The sequence below is a fragment of the Amblyomma mixtum genome, chromosome 5 (genome assembly GCF_055824585.1).
Source record: "Amblyomma mixtum isolate Tamu chromosome 5, ASM5582458v1, whole genome shotgun sequence".
In the NCBI taxonomy this organism is placed as follows: Eukaryota; Metazoa; Arthropoda; class Arachnida; order Ixodida; family Ixodidae; genus Amblyomma; species Amblyomma mixtum.
Genome location: NC_143016.1, coordinates 16,928,353 through 16,942,085, shown reverse-complemented (window position 1 = coordinate 16,942,085; position 13,733 = coordinate 16,928,353). Strand labels below are relative to the sequence as shown.

Here is a 13,733-nt window from a genome sequence, read left to right as displayed (position 1 = left end):
AAATGAGAAGAAAACAAAAGCTGTCATATTTCGTCCTAAAAACAAAGTACTTCCTTCCCCCATCGAGATTAAACTAAACTCACGACGTATAGACATAGTTGAACAATTTAAATGCCTTGGAGTAGTTTTCTCTTCCAGCATGTCTTGGGAACACCACACGGACCATATTGTCACGAAACTGGCTCAAATAACCGGAGTCATAAGTCGGCTCAGATACGTCATTCCAAGAACAGTAAAGTTACTCCTCTATAATTCACTTTTCTACTCCTATTTAAACTACTGCCATCTAGTGTGGGGCACAGCTACGGTTAGCTGTCTTCAGCGTATCTACATTTTTCAGAAAAAGTTCCTTCGTCATGTTTACAATGTCCCCTGGGACTCGCCAAGCAAAGATCTCTTTCTACAAAGTGGTGTGCTAAAAATACACAACTTGTATAAATATCGCTTGAGTGTCCGGTTTAAACTCGAAACACGTAGAAATGTAAACCACATACGTAAACTTGCCGAACTACATACCCGAGATGAAAGCTACACAACAAGGTATGCGGAGACATGGATAGTCCCGACCCCACGGTTAAACTCGGGTAGAGAACGCCTGCAGTTCACTCTTCCGTCCCTGCTAAACGCGTATATATATAATAATTTTGACCTTTTCAGTTCGTCAAACAGGTCTTTGCGTGCTTTGTATGCTAGCATGTAGAATTTTTGTTTTGTGTGTTTTTTTTTTCTTTCTCTTTTTTTTTCTTTGCTGCCATCACCTGAGTCTACCCAATGTGAATATTGTGTCAGTATTGTATAATGTTCTTTCGCTTTCTCTTGTACCTGCTCATTATTGTATACTTGTTATCACGCTTTGCAACTGCCTTTTGTATTAAAAGCCTTGCTGTCAAGCTGCTGCCAAGCGAAAGGGGGCTGCGGCTTAGTCAAGCTGTCTCTCACAGCTTTTTCTGCGCCTCCGCTGTCTGCATCTTTACAAGGCAGAAATAAAGAATTTGAATTTGTATTTCCTAAAAAATGACAAAAAGGCAGGCAAGTGCAAAAATCCCTCGTTTAGGCATTCATAGGCATGTTTAGGCAAATGCCTAAATTTCCGGGCCCTAGCGATCAGGCACATAAGAATGTGGTTGGGGAGAGCTGCTGTTCGAAGTCAGCATTGTCGTTTTACTACTGCAAATCGCCCTTCTGAAAGCAACTAGAAGTCGAAGGTGCGTAATGCATCTCTCTATTTTTGTTTTCCCGGTTAACAGAAACAAAAGTTAGAAGAGACAGCAGGAGAATGACATCATTCAATTGCTTCCATCACACGCTCGCGTAATCGTCCTCCCATCTGCGCATCCCTCCCGCACGGGGGCGCTCGCGGGCACCACCGTGGCCGGAGCCACCACTCACGCGATACCCGCGACAGCGGCGGCAGCCCGGCGGTATACACGGACCTAATCACGCCTAATCCCCGCGCGTAAATCGCGCCGCAAACAGGCACAGCAAACACGCCTCACATGTCACGCTATTCGCAGCAGTGACGGCCGTCCTCGCTTGCGCCAATCGACCTTAATAAAACGCGGCCACCGACCAAAGAGCCGCTGCCACTGACGCGGCAGGCTGCGCTCTCGGAGCATCCGCAGGTAGCCCTGCCACACTCCTCCGCCTCTTCCCAGGCCGCCGGTTCAGCCACTTGGTCGCGCGTGGTTGTCTTCGCTCGGCGCGCGAGCGTCCGTCGTCTCTTCGGCGCCTCTTCCCCCACGGCGACGGTAGCGGCTGAGTTGGGCAATAGTGGCGGAAGGACCGCCGTCCAAAAACCCTCCGAAATTATGTTTACACAGTGCATTCGCTGCCGCCGCCGCCGCCGCTTCGCCGAGCGCTCTCGCTTCAGCGGGGGAAGTGAAGAAGAAAGGGAAGGGGGGTTTGCGCCCCGAGAGTGCATAGTGGGGATCACAATGCTCGAGGGAAACTTGGCGAGTGTGCGCGACCTCCGGAAAAAGGAAGGGGGGAGAATGGGGAGAGTAGCGCCAGGGAAGAAAGGAAGTGCGCCGGTAGAGAGAGAGGGGGACTAAAGCCGGTTTGAGAAGGCCAATTTCAATATCTGCAGCCCTTTTGGCTATACCACACCACCACTCTTGTGTGCGTGTGTGTGCCGCGCAGCGGGCAGTGTAGTGGCGCTCTAGGCGCCGCAATTCTGTTGCTCCCCCCTTTTTCCCCTCCAGCCTCCGCGGCTGTCGGCGCAGAAGAGACGCGCTATACGGCCATTTTTATTAGGCGATTGACCGGTTAGATACACAAATGCGCGCCCAGGTTAGGTGCTCGTCGCTGCGCAAAGCCCGGGGACCCCAAGTGGAGGGAGCCGCTCGGATTGAGATACGTTGCCCGCGGGGCTTGTTCACCGAGGCTCCGGCGCCCGAGCTGTTTGGCACGCTCGCGAGCGGGAAGCAGACGCCCCCCCCCCCCCCCCCCCTCCCCCGTCAGCTCGGACGTGGAGGATAGGCGGGGAACGCTTGCGCGGAGTGGCAGCCGCGTGGCGTCTCTCTAAAGAAAAGGGCAAACCTGGCAGTGGTAGGAACTGCGACGCTTGGCTTCCTGCTTGATGCGTCGCCTTTGAAGGCCTGTAATTGCCGGTGACGAATGAAAGGCTGAAGGGACAGTCAGCTATTAGAGTGAGCAATTGCAAGCAACCACTGCACGAATTTTTCTTCGACTCGGAAGTTTAAGTGAACCACGGTCACTGACCAAGTCTGATGATAGATCGACGTTTCTGAACCGCGTGCGGGTTCCCTGTTCGTTGAATAAGACACGACATCGTCGCAACTTACGTACGCATGTAATGTATGTTGCGTACATAAGTGGTGACGCGACGATTGTCGTGTCCAAAACGCAGTTAATAAAGAACATGTACACGGTTCTGAAATGTCGATCCATCATCAGACTTGGTCAGCGACCACGATTCAATTCATCCCTTGCCTAACCAGACGATCTATCGTCGAACCCTTGATTATGTTAAGTGGTTCAAGAAAGCTGTATTATCTTCCTGTATAGCAAAACAAAGCATTACATTAACACCGTTCTTGATTCGAGTTGTTGATCAAGTCGGCTTCAATCTGCCACGTACCAGCTAGCCGTCCTGGATAGCTTAGTTAACACAGCGACTGTCCCTCACAAGCATGGGTCCTCTGACCACGACGAATCTTAATTCAATGTCGAAGGGATAAGGCTCTATTTAAGATATTTAAGGCTCTATCTTAAAGACAATTTACCCTCAAAACGGCATGGCGACCGTGCAACTCAACTATAGTCATGGCCTCAGCCTTTCTCGACTCAACTGTGTAAACCAGGCGACGTCCGCTCCTAGGGTTGTGACTACCTAGTCCCACAATCCGGCGGCTTCGGAGGACGTCCGCACGGAAGGCTGTTTGGAATCGGAAAGCAAAGAATACGTCTTCTTAGGACTAGTGATACACCTAATATTGTGGGGAAGGGAGAGGGGGCTTAGCTATTTTCAGAAATGTGCTACGGCAGCATGTTTATCAGGCAGCTGAAGAATAGGCGTACGAAAGAAACATAGACAAAGAATAATAGCTTTACATCTCGCTGGCACAAAGGCAACTTTTCTCACAGGACACGCACAAATAAAACGCACTTATATGCTCCGCCAAAGTACTAAAGAACTTCACGTAGGAAAGCTGACAAAATCGTAGCGATGTGTACGAGAATGAGGTCTGTCTGTGTGATCAGAGCGTTGTATGGCTTCATGATCTGGGTGAATATAAAGTTATTTTTTCTCCCCCTCTCAAATGTAAACGTTGGCAGTTAATTAGGCGTCACCGAAGCATGGACAGTGACCTAATCTTTTCATTAGCAAAAATAAAATGTTGTGTAACATGTTCACTACCATAGGATTATAAGCAGGTTCACAGGATGAACTGAGGATTTTTGGCAGTATATATATCGTTAATTCGAAGCGCCCGTCACCTTAATTTTGCGTTAGGAAAACTGCCTTTTTTTCTGACATAAAGTCTGCCATGCTTTTCTTAAAAAGAAAGAAAAAAGCTTTCAAAGCGAACCACGCAAAAACGTGCGCTTCGCAAGAAGAATCTGGGCACAGGGGCAACAATTTTAAACACGTTTTTTTATTTGAATGAACGCCAGATGTGCACAAATGTCCGCACAAAAGCGACTGCTCTCTGAACGTTATTAGTGAGGCGAGCTTTAGTGCGATATTTTCCGCAGCAACTTCAACTGCAAGCAGCATTTCATACTTCTGTCTAGCAGCTGGAGAGTACTGCGAACCCACTTTCTCGCCGTGAAGAGGCCGGCCCACTGTCACCAAACTGGCAGAGCGTAAAATGCCGCAGTCACGGATGATCGCGCGGAACAACCGGCGCCACTGATTTCTATACTCAACTGAGAACAACTCCATGAAATTTGTGTTCCTGAAAATTCATTCGATGCCTCCTTCTGGCTGTGTTGATGCTTGTCCGTCAGTAAAAGACGCATATATTGTTGAGAAAAATGTATTTAAAAAATGTTCCCACTACTCGATTTAAACTCGTGACCTCGAAAATGACTTAGTGATTGTCATTTGGAGTAGACTGACGGTGCAGCCTATTCCCAGAGGTTACGGTGTACGAGATTTCTTATATAAGCGATAACTTCTTTGATAAAGCTGTTCAATCACAAGCAATCGGCATTTTAGAAATATTCAGGTAGTGGTACAACTTCGTAGCAGTGCAAACATAGTCATTATACACCGTTATTTCTTAGTCACCGCATCGGTGGCCTAGTGGTTTGAGTATCCGCTTCGCATTCAGAAGGTGGGGGATTTGATCCCTAGTACCAGCGGGTTGCCACCGGTGATACGATGGGTACAAGCTTTCCTCTGGCCTGGTGATGGGATGAAATGATGTGCGGACGAAAACACCCTGTGTCATGGTGCTCTTTGGCCACAGGTACCCTCAGGCCATAAAAATACATCACGGCGAAACATTTAGGGGAATCCCCCTAGGTGGAGTAGATTTGTATTGAGGGAGTAATTACTCATTGACATCCAGCCGAGCGCATCCATACGGCTACAAAGGAAAGCTATACAGCTTTCTCAGGAACTTCGTTGTTAAACAAAAATTCGTCCTGTTCCGGGGTTCGAACCCGGGACCACCGCTTCAGCGGAGCAGTCGCTCTACCAACAGAGCTAACCGGGTCTTTTTTTTTTCTTTATTGCCTGTAGAGGGCTCATACATATATACAACACTACCACATTAGAATGAATAATAAAAGACGCCCGGCCCTCTTGGACGGTGCGTCGCTTAAAACCGATTCAGGTTGACTAACTCGTCCGTTATCGGTAGCCATTCTGGTGGATCACCTTGGCTTTTCAACACTTCTTTGATGAAAACATTTTCAGTTAAGTACTCCCGCGCAGGGCGAACATGTTCACCAGCATTTCTCACAGTCATGCGTGTCTTCTATACACTGTGCAAGCCCAGAAGAGTAACCATATCGAGGGGTATCCCTCCTTCATCAGTAACCGGGAGGAAGCGGATGCCGCGAGGTGAGATTGGCAGCCGCTTTTTAAGCGTGCGCTGTAGGATATCCCAGAGGAATGTCGCGTCTCAACATTCGAGAAAAATGTGTTCTACGGTTTCACGCTTTCGACAGAGTATACAGTCAACTGACCAGGAGGCAAATATTCCCTTTTCCTCCAGCCACGGTTTAACTTGAGCTAACCGGGACGGCAAGATTTTCTTTTTTCTTTAACTACGAAGTTTCTGAGAAAGCTGTATAGCTTTCCTTTGTAGGCGTATGGCTGCGCTTGGGTGGATGTCAAGGAGTAATTACTGAGCCCTTATTACAAAAAATACATCATCATTTATTATGGTGAAAGATTACAAATTAAAATGCGCTGAATGTAAATTTTTTCTGAAGTTTCTGAACCATCAGACATCAAATGTAATGTTTTACATTCATGAAACTAATACAACATACGGCCGCCGCGGTGGTTCAGTGGTTATGGTGCTCGGCTGCTGACCCGAAAGACGCGGGTTCGAACCCGGCCGCGGCGGTTGAATTTCTTTGGGGGAGAAATTCTAGAGGCCCGTGTGCTGTGCGATGTCAGTGCACGTTAAAGAACCCCAGGTGGTCGAAATTTCCGGAGCCCTCCACTACGGCGTCTCTCATAGCCTTAGTCGCCTTGGGACTTTAAACCCCATAAACCAAACCAAACCTAATACAACAAACGAGCAACTTGTGTTTAGGCGCTGGAGTTACATTCCAGGAGGAGACCTGCCCAAATGTGAGGGAGCAGAGAGCTTCTAACAGCACCCGGAAACGAAAAAGTAACAAGACGCGGGTTCGAACCCGGCCGCGGCGGTTGAATTTCTTTGGGGGAGAAATTCTAGATGCCCGTGTGCTGTGCGATGTCAGTGCACGTTAAAGAACCCCAGGTGGTCGAAATTTCCGGAGCCCTCCACTACGGCGTCTCTCATAGCCTTAGTCGCTTTGGGACGTTAAACCCCATAAACCAAACCAAACCTAATACAACAAACGAGCAACTTGTGTTTAGGCGCTGGAGTAACATTCCAGGAGGAGACCTGCCCAAATGTGAGGGAGCAGGGAGCTTCTAACAGCACCCGGAAACGAAAAAGTAACGAGGCTGAGAATAGAGCGCTGCTATACTGCACAGATACATGCTACATGCATGCTACATATCGCCGAGTTTATGTTTATATAGCGGCTACGCAAGGCCTCCCATTAAGCGGTTAGTGATGAGTTCTTGCTAGCAATAGTTTTCAGGAAAAAAATAATATGGCGCCGCCGTATGCGTAACTTATGGCAGACACGAACCAAGATCTTATATTGCAAAGTTATGTGCACACAAATGCATCATTACTGCACGAGCAATGGAAGAAAATGTCTGGGGCTATACTTCAAATTGGTGCTCAAGTAGACTTTTTCTTCTTCAAAGCATTTTTTTTCGCGTCGCAGTAGTGTTTAAATGCGATATTTCACTGTTTATAAGTACTGTCTAAACATTGTACCTTCGAAGTTAACGAGAAGCTTTGTTTTGATCACTCCAGGAAAATTAATTCAGTTTCGAGCTAAATAACTGCTGAGCGAAATTCAATTCATATTCAGTAGACTTGCAGTTAGTTAACTTGAATCTCGATGACTCATGTCAGTAGAAAATGTTTTCATATATAATGGCTGGACTCAATAAAATTTGAGCTTCAATTGATTATTTTTTGACTCCGCAAAAACGCAACAAGGAGTCAATTCAAACTCAATGCATATTTTTGTAAAGCAAAGTTTCGTTTTCTAATTAATGGAGCGCCTTTGTCGTCATCAGGATGCTCTAATCTACCGATTCAGGACAGCTTCAATTTGCCCTCACTGTGCCTCTAAGAGCAAGGCATGGTGGGCTAGGCACTGTGTTCAACTTCCCGGACATGCGCGCCGGAGGCCGTAGCGGAAGGCTCCGGATTGATTTCTACCGCCTATAGGGTTCCTTACCGTTTACTCACATCGCACAGCAAACAGACCTGCGTGCATGTGGCCTTCACTGAAATTCAGCCGCCGCGGTCGGGATTCATTTCTGCTACCTTGTACCCTGAAGCCGAAAGCCATAGCAAGAAGCCATACACGCATGACCACACTTGAAGTGTCGAGATAGGATTCGTGGTCACGAAAGTCTCGGGACACGGAACACACGGCCCTGTAGCGAAATGAGTGAATCTTTTTTTTTTTTTCAGAAACCAGGAAAGGTATCCCGAAATTCGGGTTTCTTAGTCTTTTGGGATGGTCGAAAAAACTCGTGGTAATTATCGGATGTGCCGAACAAGCAAGCCACGAATGGTTGGCGCGTTTTTCTTTTTTTTTTCTCTCTTCATGAATTTCTTTAAACCGATATTGCCCCAATGCTAGACTTGGCCATTTTCCCCGACTCATCGAGCCGACATTTCCTTGGCGCTTTTGGTTTTGCGCTAACAGTGTTAGACACCGAAAAAAAAATACAAAAATGAGAAGTGGCTTTGCAGCGAGCATACACAGCCGTTGACAGCCCTTCGGCTGACGAGTGAGCGTATATCATACAGGGGACTTGCACGCACGGGTTGAATGAGCTTAGTTTTCTCTGTGGTTATATTTTTCGCGAACACGAAACATTCTGTGAACCAGTGTTGAGGTAAGCATCGTATAACTCGAACACTGTGTCTTACTTCCATTTTGCTATACAGGTTGACTATGCAAAAGCTGGCACTTTACACACTATAAGCCAGTGCTGTGCGTCACGTGACAAAGTCGAAATGACAATTTTTTTTTGCTGTAACTGGTTCACTCTGGCTCTCTATAAAATAAAAAAAATGCAGATACACGTAAAACGCTGGGCAAAGTTTCTGCAGAAGTGAACTCCACCGACGGCCAATAGCAGCCCCTGTATTCTATCAAGGCTACATTTTTTTATTAATCTACTACTATCTCCTACTTCTTCACTTCTTCATTTGTCTATTGTTACAAGGTTGCCTGAATAGCATGGATACCCTATCCTCCTACCTAAGCGACCGCGTATGCAGTGTACGGTATAATATGCACAGCGTACGCTTTTAAGGGCGCTGGTGGTCGTTGCTGAGCTCTGCAGTGTTTGATGCTGAATCATTGCGTGGCGTGCAAGATCCAGAGTGTATTTCTGCAATAAAAAAACAAACAGGAAACCAAACTTGTGTGATGAAAATGTTCCTTGTGCTGGTACTGTGCACAGCGGCCGTCGATCTCGCCATACAGAGACGCTGCATTCGTTGAGAAGCGATGAATACATCTCGAAAGCAGCGCTGGCGACAGCGCTCACGTCAAGGAGAGCCCACGCCACCGCTGCGTCCGTAGCAATGAAAGAACCGCCCTGAGCCTGCCTGCAGCTGTCGTGAATACAAAAAAGAAAAGAAAGGAAGGCTGGGGAGAGAGACCCTTCGTGGTCCCAAGAATCGACGGCGCAGCTGATCTCGAGTCTGAATGCGCAGAGCCCAAGTCATAGGGCCTCAGCGGCGAGGGCTAACAAGCAGAAGTGCGCCCAACAAGAGGGCTTAATTGGAGTCGCCGACTCGCTCGCGGGAGCCAGGAACACTGCGCAGAATCGTGCGCATAAAGGCGCACGCCATCGCACGCGTCGCGAACAGACGACGGCCGTCGCGCCGGAGTCGCCACCTGTCGAGTGCACAGGCAACCTTTCAATTACGTACAAGAGAGTGGGCGGCAAACTCGCTAACGAGACTGCTTCTTGGCGCACAGTAGTGTGCCCGCGCCCCGCCGAAGGCAGCGCGACCGTAATTTCGCCAGCATAACAACGATAAAAGTCACCTGAATACCGGTATAATTAGGGTTTGGGTACATTGAATTGGGTGGAAGAGGCAGCACGGCAAATAACTTTTTTTTTCTTGTTGTTTTCGTGAGCGCGCCAAGGAAATGCTGCAGGAGACGTCAGACGCAGACGACGGCAAAGGTGGCCTGTGATTGGTTCAATTAGTGCGCCCCGGGGGGCACTGCCGTCTCATTAGGCTCCAATTTTGGTTCTCCGCTAAACTTGGAGAAGCGGGAGAAAGGGTAGCAAAAAACTCTGCTAACTGTACGCCCTTGCCCACATGCTCTCAGCGGGGGCGTTTTCCTCGAACAGAAAAGGAGACGGCCCGACGAGTCCTTTAAGCACTGATCCATCCAACAACCAAAGCGTTTTAAGTAAGAGCGATGAAGGGGGGCATGCAGCGGAGCGAATGAAATACCTCCTCATTTCGCTCTTTTCAAGAAAAGAATACTAAACAAGAAAAATCGAGAGGAAGAGAGAGCGTGGAAGGAAAGGGGCCTCGCTTTGAGAAGGCCGCGCAAGGGAGCGGAGTAATTAACTCTCCGTTGAGGAGAATACGAAGGGAACTGCGAGTAAGTAAAAGCAGAATATTTCGTATCTGGCTAATGATGGCAACTGTAGGAGCAAATGGTTTTGGTTGCGAGGCACTCGGTTATTTTGCGTTTTTTCATTCCCATCTGTCTTTGTGCGACCGATTTCGCCCGGGAAATGGACTGAAACCTTGTTAAGATTCTCGAGATGTGGAGTAAGTAATTTCATTGGGTCAAACAAATGTTTGCGAAGGTAACGAGAAGGCCAATACAATTTGGCATTACAGAGGTCGTTAATGGCCAATCTGTGTTACGAGAATATAACTTTTTTTTTTAACAGGGAAAAAAAAATGGGTTCACTAGGTATGCGCCAGTTGGTTGTGGCATCCGAACTAAAGTGAAGTAATTACGTACTGAGTACACCTTTTTAACGATGTTTGTTGCCTCAGAGCATAAAGAGGGTATGTAATGACGGATGAAAGATATAAGTTAAATAGATGAAAAAAATTGTTGGCCGATCTAGTGACGTCGAGAAGCGACCGATGCTGCAATCCCTGGTTGGTTTATGGTTTATGAGGGTTTAACGTCCCAAAGCCAAACTTCTCAATGTTTTTCTGTGGGAAGCCATGCCCTGCAGGTCATAATCATCATCATCATCAGCCTGACTGCGCCCACAGCAGGGCACAGGCCTTTCCCATGTCTCTCCAATTAACCTTGTCCTTCGCCAGTTGCGGCCACCGTATCCCCGAAAACTTCTTAGCACCCTCCGCTGCGCCTCATGCCCTGGGGGCAGGTTGGGCCAAGTGTGTGGACGCCGGGGTATGGATGTTGAAGAAATGCCCGCTCATCAACACCAAAGGCTTACTTCTGAGTTGAGCCTAAAACTAGTGGGACAGCCTTTTTTGGAAATCTACTCTAAGCTGGTGCCAGCAAAGTATCCAATAGTACTGCGGAGACGGAGTTAATGCACTCTTGTTACAGGCCGCCTGTTTCACGTGCAAGTTTACCTGAGAAAAAGATATTCTCCATAAGGCAGCTTTGAAAATCGTTCCTGCACTTTCAGAGGACACCACCACCGCGCGGCTGCAGTTACGCATGCATGAGCACGCATGCCAAATCTTTATTTCTGCTCCTGTAAAGCGTACTCTGCCGTCAAAACAGCAAAAATGTGGTGAAGCCTCCTTTACAAAAACAAGTGTTTGTGTGCGTGCGAGGAGGGCAGGGTTGCCGTAGGCAACATTTTAAAAAGAGCCAAAATGTGAGCTGAAAGTAGCCAAAAATAGCCATTCAATTTAATCTTAGCGCCAAATTTGTAGCCAGATAGAATAGAAGCGCTATTTGGAATATTATTGTTATCCAAAAATAGTAACTGTTAGCATTTTAAGTCAACGCAAGAAACAGAATAAAGAGCACAAAATTCCAGCACTTTTTATTTGACTTGAAAGGCACAGGTAAGTTGCAAATAGATGAATTATTAAATGATGAGCGTGTAGGTAGTGTGATCTTTGGAGAGTAATTTTGTCACCTTCTAGCCAACAACCCAGTAGGACATTGAAGCTGTTTTAGGCTTGAAGCCGTAGATCAAAATTAATTGGTGTAATCATAGCAAGAGAGTGTAGCTTAATTTTGTTGTGCACCTCTCTTTTACTATGTAAGCTATCACAGAAAAAACGCACTCAGAAACTCAAAGTGACAAAATTTTGTGGCTTAATGCGACTGGTGTGGAAAAGGCCATTCGTTGCGTCTTTGTACGAACCGGCACTGCGTGCCATAAAATCAAGCATGATGTGTGATCAAGTTCACGCTTATTGTATGCATTTGCCACATTTCTGTCTCCAGGTAAGAAAAATCTACAAAAAAAAAATTGCTGAGGCTCAGCTTGGCTAAGCCTGCGGAATGCGAAGCATATTAGTGGCTAGGCTTGGTAATACATGGCTTTCCTTGGTTGAATACTTGGTCATTTTAATACAACCACTAGAAGCCTTCGTCGTGGGGGAAGACAACGGCATGGCTACAGCGGAACGCCGACTATCCCCGAGACGCGCGTTGGGTGAGCGCCTGGATTGCCACGGAAGCCGCGTCTGCCTGCCCGGTGGAGCGAGCGTTTCACCTACACCGAGTGTGAACGCGCGTTCGAAATGCGCGGGAATGCGCGGGTGTGACGGCTAGGGGTCCCACGGCGACGGCGCGAGGTGGAGGCCGGCTCTCTCATCCGATGTCACGTGGTGTGACGTCACGGTGTCACGTGGCGTGACGGCTAGGGGTCCCACGTCGACGGCGCGAGGTGGAGGCCGGCTCTCTCATCCGATGTCACGTGGTGTGACGTCACGGTGTCACGTGGGGGTCCCACGGCGACGGCGTGAGTGGCAGCTCTAGCAATATGCTTCGCATAAAAAAATGCAGCGGTAGCTTCAGTATGCCTTCACTGCTCTTCGCGCTTTCTTTGTCATCAGGATTGATGGCATGCAGCCTCCGAAGTGCAGGGCATTTAGAAGGCGCTGCAGGAGTTGTATCGCCATTTGCCTCAATAACTGGAAGCAACGCTCTATCACGGCTTCTTGGCCTAGTGAAATCTTTTCCCTGGAGGTGGCACTTTCTTTGGCGTCGCGCCGTGTGCGCATGTAAGCTACATAGCTACCCCAGCCGTGCGTAGGGGTACCTCGAAGCGAGCCGACGATGCCGGCGAGGATGCTGCGAATTAAAAAATGGCTTGTAAATTCGCCAAAATAAAAGTTCAAAGTAGCCAGGAAGTAGCCAGGGAGCCAACCTGAAATTTTTATCGCCAGACAGGTTTCAAAAGTAGCCACTTTGGTGCAAAGTAGCCACCAACGGCAACCCTGGAGGAGAGGCCGGGGAAGGAAATGCGTAGTCACTGTACCGCTCTATGAGGGAGGGGATTAAGGCAAGAGTGATGTGAAGAGGTCGACTCTCTATTAATTTCAATTACCCGGAGTCATTTAACGTGCACTGACATCGCGTTGCACACGGGCATTTTCGTATTTCGCTTCCACCGGAATCTGCCCGCCTCGCTGGCACTGTGGTTACGGCGTTCGGCTGCTGGGCCTGAGGACGCGGTATCAAATCCCAACCGCGTCTGCCGCGTTTCAATGGAGGTGAAACGCAAAAGGCGTCCGTGCGCTGTGCAATGTCAATGAACGTCAAAGAACCCCAAATGGTCAATCTTCAGCGTACCGTGTTACCGTTACCGTTGCCGAAGTACCGAGATCCCGCCCCCTGTCAGTGAGCACGCGCAGATTGGTCCCGATGCGGCAGGCGTGCCAGTAGCTGGCGGGTACCTGGCGCCACCTGGCGCCATCGAGGCGATCTGCACATGCGCACTGGCGGTGAGCGGGCTCCTGTTACTCCAGCAACGCTAACGGTAGCACGGTACTCGGTACGCTAAAGGTATTAATCTGGAAACCTCCAATAAGGCACCCCTTCGTCCCTTATTTCTTTCACTCACTTCTCCATCCTTTCCTTCGCGGCGCAGTTGAGGCTTCCACCGAGAATGTGGCAGCTACAGCTCTTCATTTACTCATAATCGATTTTCATTTTGATCGAAATGCGACCGCTGCGGTCAGAGCGGTACATGGTAACAATCGCAACGATGAAAGCAATGCACTGAACCAAGCTTTCTTTTCAGCATTCAATGCGCACACAAACAGTGTGCAAAAGCGTCGCTGGAAGTATGCAAGCTACTTCAGCGAAGGTGAATCAGAAATTTTAAAAACAGGCATTTTGAGGCATACAGATGGCGTCTGCAGCTTTGTAATAGGTGTAGGTGTACACCAGACAACAGGCGAACGCTGTTTACTATAATTTCACTTCACAAGTCATCCACAGTGGAACAAGTGCGAGGCGACGGTTTCCAC

At 48.2% G+C, this 13,733-nt stretch overlaps 1 protein-coding gene across 1 annotated transcript in view; it reads right to left on the bottom strand.

Annotated features, from left to right (window-relative positions):
- LOC149341394 (uncharacterized) overlaps nt 1-13,114 on the bottom strand; it is a 57,225-nt gene extending 44,111 nt beyond the window's left edge. Inside the window, exon 1 of the mRNA XM_089541961.1 lies at nt 13,054-13,114. The gene's annotated coding sequence lies outside the window, so the exon portion shown is untranslated. The remainder of the gene's footprint in view (nt 1-13,053) is intronic.
- Between the last annotated feature and the right edge of the window lie 619 nt (nt 13,115-13,733).